Genomic DNA, 9,686 nt, shown 5'->3' with positions numbered 1-9,686 from the left:
GAAAAAGAGGAAGACCCCAGTGAGATGGATTGGCAAAGTGGCAGCATCAATGGGCTCAAGCGTGGCAACAATTGTGAGGTTGTCCCAGGACTAGGCAGTGTTTTGTTCTGTTATGCATAGAATTGCTATGAGTCAGTACCAACTCGATTGCACCTAACAACAACAAAATTAATGCTCATGGAAGCAGTAGTCAAGAAATCAAACATTTGTCTTAAGAAAATTAGCTGCAAAAGTGATACAAATCAAAGATGTTAGTTAGTCTGATAACGAAGGTTTACCTGACCCAAGTCATGATAGTTTCAAGTGCCTCATATTCATGGGATAATTTGACAATTAATAAGACAGAAAAACTGATGAATTTAAAACACGATGTTGGTGAAAATATTGAATATAACAAGGGTTGCCAAAATAACACACAAATCTGTTTTAGAAGAAGTACACCTAAAATGCTTTGAGGAAGCAAGCATGGTGAGACTTAGTCTCAGGTACTTTGAACATGTCATCAGGAGGGACCAATTCCTGAAAAAGATCATCATGGCTGGTAATGTAGAGAGTCAGTTAAAAAGATGAAGACTCTCAAAGAGAAGGTTTGACATAGTGACAGCGACAATGGGCTCAATCCCATTATGAAGATGGTGCAGAAATGGGCAGTTTCCTTCTGTTGCACATAATGTCACCATTGAGTTAGAACTGAGTCTATGGAATTTAAAGACCATAATAAACCATTTATGAAAGTGTAAAAAAAAAGAAGAAGAAGAAGAAAAGGAGATGGGAATAAATGTCTTATGATTCAATAGCAAGTAATTGTTATTATGACTAATTGCAATTGTCACAACTCTAAAGGTAGATGATTTGTAACAAAAATGGGGGAGTGATTAATCTTACAATCTAGGAATAGAGGACCCTTGGACCCTCAAAGGAGAAGAGCATGAGCAGAATGTGGGACCCTATCCAAAGAAGCAGTGACATCAGAAATGAAGGCAGAGATGTGAACATGGAGAGAAAGAGTAGCTAAGAACTCCAGTCTCATCGAAAGAGAAAAGATATGTGCTGGCGGCCAGGAGGCAGATTTACAGAATGTGCCCTTTGGTTGTTTAAATGATTATATATTCCTGAGTGATTGTGTACATTAAAAAAAAAAAAAAAACAACAACAAAAAACAAGACAGAGGGAATAGAAGCAATACTGTTGAATGATGATTTGTGGAGAGGATTTTAATCATTGCATTGAAATGATAAGCATAAAACCGATGTTCTCCCATGTAAATTATCACTCAATTTACAATAAAAACTTTTTTAAAAAAGAAGCACAATTTTAGCTTTGAATTTTCTTGTGACCACTGATACCAATTCTATTTATATTCAAAGTCATTAAAATGTGACTTAATTTACTCTTGAGCATAATTTATATGTGCTATGTTAATGCATAATATTGGTGCTGTTATCTATACCATTGAGTTTATTCCAACTCAAAGTAACCCTGAACAGGGTTTCTGAAGAGCTTCTGATGGGTTTTAATCACCTTCTTTGCATTCAGCAGTCCAGTTCTTAGCCTTCATCACCATATTAGGTCCACTTGTTTCCAACTTCATGTCTACATTTTGGTGAGCTTTTAAGTCTACCAGCCACTTTACAAACTTATTTTTATTAATTCTAAAGTTTATCTAATATTTTTAGTGTTTCCTTATTTTCATACATGTTTCCCTCTGGGCCACTTCCTACCGTGTTGTTGTTGTTATTGTTGTTGTTAAGTGCTATCAAGTTGGTTCCAACTCATAGCATCCCTGTATAAGGTTTCCAAGGAGTGGCTGGTGGGTTTGAACTGCCGGCATTTCCATTCTTATCAACCTTGTGGCCTAGTGCCTTGTCATACAGCACCACATCTGGACTTCTCCAGGCACATTAGTCTTTAATTAATATTTATACCAACACCTGGAATGATGTATTGAGTATTTGGGAAATGGTCCTATGCTAGAAGTGATGAGAGTTAAATCTGTAGTTGACTCTGTGGCCTTAAGCAATCACATCAGCTTCTTGGGTCATGTTGTTGCTGTGTGCCACCAAGTTGGTTATTACTTATAATGATTGTATATGGTTCTGAGAGTAGTTTGGGGTGTAAACTACCTACCTTGATGTTAGCAGTCCAGTGCTTATCATACAACGCCACACAAGGCTCATAGCGTTTTATAGATTAATAGCATTTGTCAACTATACCTCAAGCACAAGATCTAGCATTTTATAGGAAGCAGGAAGAAAAAATTTATTTAACACTTAAAGATAGTAAAGCAGGGTACAAGGCACTTCATATATTTAATCCTTAGATCCTCATAACAAACCTGTGAGATTGGTATTATTGTCTCAATTTGTAGTTAATGCTTAGAGAAATATGCAAGTTGTCCTATAGCACAGAGCCAAATAGTGATGGGCTTTTATCTAAATAAAAGTGGGTTTAGGCACTATCTTTTCTAGGAAATCTTTCTAGATCTCTTTGTTTGGAATAAATTCTCATCCTGATATTACTTTAGCACTTACCACGTTATACTGAAATTGATTGTATTGGTTCTCGCTATCATGAGAATGCAATTTCCTCAGAGAAATTCTTCCTTATATTTCAGTATCCAAAACAGTGACTGGTATATTGCTGTTTAGCCACTGTCCAGTTGATTTGGCTCATGATGATCCCATGGGTGCTGAGTAAAATTTCTACATGGAATTTTGAAGGCTATGACCTTCTTGAACAGATCCCCACTCCTTCCTCAGAGGTCCTCTTACCTCTGAATAGGTTCGTACTGTTAACACTTTGACTAGTAGTTGAGAACTTAACCATTTGTACCACCAACTTGTATAGAGTAGGTTTATCAGAGTTTTTTTTTTTTTTTTTATTGAACTGAACCAAACTCATTATATAATTCTTGAAATTAGTTGATGAACATCATTGATTCAATATTCCATGATGATCCTTTTTGTATATTTTCAGTATTTTCTAATCTCCAATTAATATTTGCCCCTTGAAAAAGGTGAGTGTTTGTCATTTAGCTTATTGTCTTTTCCTTATTCTAAATTATCATTTTTTTTGTATTTACTATTTACATTCACTTCATTTGGAACATTCTCTTTCATTTTGGTCACACAATTCTGTGTGTATTATTTCAATGAACAAAAAACATCTTTTCTCCAGAGAGGTGAAGATAAATTTGGCTTATAGACCACTTACCTTATGAATTTTCTTGAATCTATGGGTATCTTCATTGTAACTTGTTACCTTACATTGTAATGTTACCTTTCTTTCCTAGCTTTTCTTTTGTGCTTAAAAACCTTTCAGAAAACAAGCCAACTATGATGTCTGCCTACCTAATTTAAGCCAGAATTCAGTCTGCTGGTTAACTGCAGAGGTTGTCCCTGTGGGTCAAAGGTTCAGCCTCCTTTCCATACTTTTCTTCCCCATTTAAAGACAGGGATTTAACACAGAGAAAATGACCTTCAAGCCCGAAAAGATGACCTAGCTTTTATTGCACACATAGGCTGAAAGATCATATTGCTGTCTTCTGAGATTCAAACAATATAAAAGCACCGTTCAGGGGATTAACTTTCTAGATGGTATTTTAAGTAGCAATCCTACAACAAAAAATCAAACTGATAAGCCTTTATAAAAAGACAAAAATAAGACACAGGATATCTATAATCCAGTTATAAAAAGAGGCTGCTCTTCTGGGATTGCTTCTTACTGAGGCATGTTTTTTTTTTTTAACCTTTCCAGGTGGATTACAGGAAGGCTAATTAATATAATAAATAAATGTTCAGCAACAGGCCAGAAAAAATGTGACCTCCTAGGGCTCTTTTATTCCATTAATCTGAATTTCAATAAATAAAAACAAAGACTGTTTGTCAATAACAAACTGTATACTTCAAGGAAACAACACAATATCTCACATCCAATTAGAGAATAAATAATCACAGAGAATCAGGAAACAAATAATCACAGAGAGTCTGAACACATATATACTTATGGAAAAGGAGAGAAAGAAGATTCTGACTCTGCTCCCTGTTTCTAGCTGATTTAGAAAAACCTGAGTGATGGCTAACTAGAGCAAGGTGGCTTCATAAACTGAGGAATTCCATGCTACTAAAGTCATTCAAAAACTGTTCCGAATACTAGTGTAATATTATAAAGAAGAACAAAGTCTCAGATAGAGAATTGGATTAAATACAAACATGGCATCTTTGTAATCCTGGGATTTGAATTGTCCTAAATATTAGGAACAAATTTGTGAATCTCAGTTCAGGCTAGACTAAACCTGGACCAGTATATAATGTTTCTCACAATTTTCCCTATGGGTGTGGCACTGTGAGTTAATGTGCTGGACTGCAAAGTCATTTGAACCACAACATTGGTGGTTCAAGCTCACATTGCAGTTTGAACTGACTTTGTGGTCCATCCAGCACATTAGCCTTTAGCAAGACTTCTACCACTGAACCACCCATGCCCTGCCAATAAGCCCCTAGCTCTCTGAAATGAGAGGCAGCAGCATTATTTCTGGATGTTCGTGAAATCATGCAAGTTGATCACAATTAATATCAATAGGATATTATATCTGTTTTCTAAGAAATTGTATCTGTTTTCAGATATCTGCTTTATATCTGTTGCTTCACTGAACATGATATTTACTTGAGGTCATTTAAATATTTTGGAATATGCTTAATATAAGTTTACATGTGCACTAATTCCTAGTGTTACTATGAAATTAACTCTTTTTAGAGAAATTAACACATACTTTATTATCAAATTGCTAATGATTACTTATAGTCTGAAGTAATAATCCCACTAAGTAGTAGAAAATGCTCTATTCAAAGAATCACCTTAAATTGGAGAAATATTTTTGTGCTTACTTAATTTGTTCTTTCAACAACTGACTTTTGATGAGTATTTATGACTCCAAATATTTTCACTTACTTTGCTTGTTTGGAAAAGATGCAAATTCAACTCTGCCTTTACAGTGAAGAATATTACTTTTGTACCAATGTGAAAGAACATCAAGCATATATTGAATGACAAATTCATGCAAAGCAACTGATGCATGCACTTCAGTCTGCATTTGTTTAGTCTTTGTGTTCAACTTGATAAAAATTAAAAAGCATATGGTAAGCCTTATGGACAAAGCCACACAGTTGACTGATTCTTCAACATGATGCCATATTAAGGCATAGTCTAATTATATTTCAGGTAAAGAATAAGTCTCATCACTGACTTGTTTATGGCCACCCCAGAAAACAAATGGTAAGTGGAGTACTACCTATCCTTGCCATTCATATATGTGGAAAATTCAGTTCCATTTATTTTGTGGAATCCACATGCTAACACTCAAATTTAGTTTTCACTGCACTGTTTTGAAATATTCAGGAACATGACCTCATGTCATATGTGAAAATATGTGAAATAGAGGAATCACTTATTATTCATTTTGTCAGATCCTCTTGTAGCACTGTATGATAATCACTCAAATTCAAGGTAGGTTTGAACTGCAGGGTCAGTGGTTCAAACTCACCAGTTACTCCTCAGATATTCTACACAGGGTTGCTATGAGTTGGAACCAACTCAATGACACTTAACAACAACAACAATATTTAAAGGCTACAACTTATCTATCAATTAACCTTACTGTGGTGACTTGCATTCTGCTGTGATGTTGGAAGATATGTTACTGGGTTTTGAAATACCAACAGATTTGCCCACGGTTGACAACTTTCAGTAGAGTTTCCAGATTAAGAAATATTAGTAAGGAGGGCTGGTGATTTATATCTGAAAAAATCAGCCAGAAATTATGAAAAGTAGTTGAGCATTGTCTGTTACAATGGCAAAAGGTGAACCCCTCACTCAGATAGGACTGGGGAGGAGTTGCCTATCAAAGTAGAATTGACCTTAATAATGTGGATAGAGTAAAGCTTTCAGGACATTCATTTTCTGATATGGCACAACTAAAAATGAGAAAGAGAAAAAAAACTACATATCCATTAATATTAACAACATGAAATGTGCAAAGTAATTACAACATGGAATTTATAAAGTATGAATCTAACAAAATTTGAAGTTGTCAAAAATTAAATGAAACATGTAAAAATCAATACATTAGGAATTAGTACAACCTATTTGAAGAGATCCATATGTGTGCCACTTTCAAAGAGAGGTGAGGCAGTGAAACTCAAAATTTTGCTTAAGAAAATTTAAAAATTATTACAACAGTACCTCAACAGACAACTGCCAGAAATTAAGGCTGGATTCAGAAAAGGATATGGAACTAGAAATATCACTGCTGATATCAAATGGATCTTGGCTGAATGCAGAGAATGATGTTTATTTATGCTTTATTGACTATGAAAAGACTTTTGTGTAGATCATGATGATCCTGTACCTAGAAAAAGAGTCAGTTGTTAGAAATGAAAAAGGAGATACTGAATTATTTTAAATCAGGAAAGGTGTGAGTCAGGGTTGCATCCTTTCACCATACATAATCAACCTTTATACTGAGCAAATAATCTAAGCAACTGTATTATATGAAGAAGAATGTGGCATCATAATTGGATGAAGACTCATCATCATTGTTATTAGGTGTCATCGAGTCAGTACTAATTCACAACCACCCTATGCACAACAGAATGAAACACTACCCTGGTCCTGGACCAACCTCACAATTGTTGCCACGCTTGCACCCATTGATGTTCCCATACTGCCAATCTATCACACTGGGAGGTTTTCCTTTTTTTTTTTTTGACTCCCCCACCTAACCATACATGATATTCTTCTTCAGTAACTGGTCCCTTTTAAAAATACGTCCAAAGTACGAAAGACGAAGTTTGGCCATCCTGGCCTCCAAGGAGCACTCTGTCTGCATTTTTTTTCCCAAACAGATGTGTTTACTCTTTTGGCAGACCATGACACTTTCAGTATTATTTTACAAAACCGTAACTCAAAATTATCAACTATTTTAAGGTCTTCTTTATTCACTGTCCAACTTTTGCTGTATACGAGGTTATTGAAAATGCCATATCTTGGTAACCTTAGTCCTCAAGTCGACATCTTTGCTCTTCAACACTTTATAAATAATCTTGTGCAACAGAGTTGCCTAATGCAACAGCCTGTTGGATTTCTTGACTGCTTCTTCCATGAGTGTTGATAGTTAATACAAGAAGAATGAAGTCCTTGACACCTTCATTCTTTTCTCTATTGATAAGAATGTTGTTTATTGGTCCAGTGATGAGGATTTTTGTTTTCTTTACATTGAGGTGCAATCCATACCGAAGGCTGTACTTTTTTATCTTCACCAGGAAGTATTTTAAGTCCTCTTCACTTTCAACAAGCAAGGTTGTATCATTTGCATATTACAGGTTGTTAATGAATCTTCCTCCAATCCTGATGCCACATTTTTCTTCATATAACCAAGCTTCTCATAGTATTTGTTCAGCATACAGGATGAATAAGTATGGTGAAAGAATCCAACCATGTCATACCCCTTTCTTAATTTTAAACCATTCAGTGTGCCCATGTTCTGTTTGAACAACTGCCTCTTGGTCCATGTACAGATTCCTCATGAGCACAATTAAGTGTTCTGGAATACTCATATTTTGCAATGTTGTCCATAGCTTGTCATGATCCACACAATCAAAAGCCTTTGCATAGTCAATAAAGCACAGGTAAACATGTTTCTGATATTCTCTGATTTCAGCCAAGATTCATCATACATCAGCAATAATATCCCTCATTCCACAGCTTCTTCTGAATCCAGCTTGAACCTCTGGGAGTTCTCTGTTAGTGTATGCTTGCAGCCAGGTCTGTATTAAGTTTAGTAAAACTTTATTCGCATGGGATATTAAAGATATAGTCTGATTATTTCTGCTTTCCATTGGGTCACCTCTCTTTGGAATGGGCACAAATATGGATCTTTTCCTATCAGTTGGCCAGATAATTGTCTTTCAAATTTCTTGGCATAGAATAGTGAGTTCCTCCAGTGCCGTCTCACTTGCTTGGAATATTTCAATTTTTAGTCCATCAATTCCTGGTGCCTTGTTTTTTGCCAATTCCTTCAATGCATCTTGCACTTCCTTTTTCAGTATCATTGGCTTTTGATCATATGCTTCCTCTTCAAATGGCTGAACATCAACAATGTCCTTTTGGTAGAGTGATTCTGTGTATTCCTTCCATCTTCTTTTGATTCTTTCTGCATCATTCAATAATTTGCTCAGAGAGTCCTTCAATAACGAAAATCAAGGCTTGAATTTTTTCCTCAGTTCCCCTAGCTTGAGAAATGGTGAGTGTGTTCTTCTCTTTTGGTTTTCTGACTCCAGATCTTTGAAGAGTCATTACCAGCCTACAATAGGAAGATGATACAACCTTAACTTGCTGAAATTTAAGAGGACTTAAAGCACAATTGATAAATATCAAAGACAACAGTCTTCAGTGTGGATAACACCTCTACATAAAATAATAATAAAAAGTCTCAAAACTGGACCAATAAATAACATCCTGAAAAACACAGAAAATGCTTAATTTGTCAAGGATTTCATTCTACTGGATCCACTCTCAATGGAGATGAAAACAACAGGCAAGAAACTAAGCATCGTATTGGGAAAGCGGAGGGAGAGGACAGCAGAGTACAGGGTAGGGAACAGACACATCATAGTTCAGGTGTTGGGGAGGGCAATACAAGGGAAAGGGGAGGAGTGGAAGAACAAGGTAGATAGGGAAACACTGAGACAGGTTTACATGGGCTAAATGGGACAGAGGTAAATAGTGATACATGATCAAAAGAATAGGGCTCTGTGATACAAGGATCCAGGCATAGTTTGAAGAGGGGAAATAATACTAAGATGTTTGACTGTCTTATGTTTATTGATTTCCCTTGCTACTATTGTAAAATAGCACTTATGTAGGATAGAAAGAAATATCAGGAAACATGATTACAGAAAGCTTGTAAGCCCATCTTCAGCCTATAACTGATTGGAATACCTAAAAGTGTTCTAGAACTTGCCCAGTGAGAGATCATCAATAACATAATACACAAAGAAAGCAGAAAGTCATTAAGAAGACAAGAAAGAAGGAAAAGATCAAAATGGATGTCAGAAGAGACACTGAAACTTGTTCTCCAGATGATCTCTAAATTCTGATGGGATTTATTCAAGGTCATATTTTGGCTCTTGTGGACTTGTTTTCATTTTCTTCAGCTTCAGCTTAAACTTGCATATGAGCAATTGATGGTCTGTTCCACAGTATGTCCTTGGCCTTGTTTTGGTTGATAATATGGAGTTTTTCCATTGTCTCTTTACAAAGATATAGTCAATTTGATTTCTGTGTATTCCATATGGTGAGGTCTATGTGTATAATTGTCTCATATGCTATCAAAAGAAAGTATTTGAATTGAACAAATCAATGATTTTGCAGAATTCTATCATGTGATCTCCAGCATCATTTCTATAACCAAGGCACTATTTTCCAACTACTGATCCTTCCTCTTTGTTTTCAACCTTTGCATTCCAATCACCAGTAATGATTAATACACCTTGATTGAATATTACAACAATTTCAGATTGAAGAAATTGATAAAACTCTTCAATTTCATCACTGCTGGCTTTAGTGGTTGGTGTGTAAATTTGAATAATAGTGATATTAACTGATCTTCACTGTAGGCGTGTGGATAT

The sequence above is a fragment of the Chrysochloris asiatica genome, unplaced genomic scaffold (genome assembly GCF_000296735.1).
Source record: "Chrysochloris asiatica unplaced genomic scaffold, ChrAsi1.0 scaffold00143, whole genome shotgun sequence".
Lineage (NCBI taxonomy): Eukaryota > Metazoa > Chordata > Mammalia > Afrosoricida > Chrysochloridae > Chrysochloris > Chrysochloris asiatica.
The sequence above is the reverse complement of the archived record's forward strand: the minus strand, read 5'-3'. Positions refer to the sequence as shown.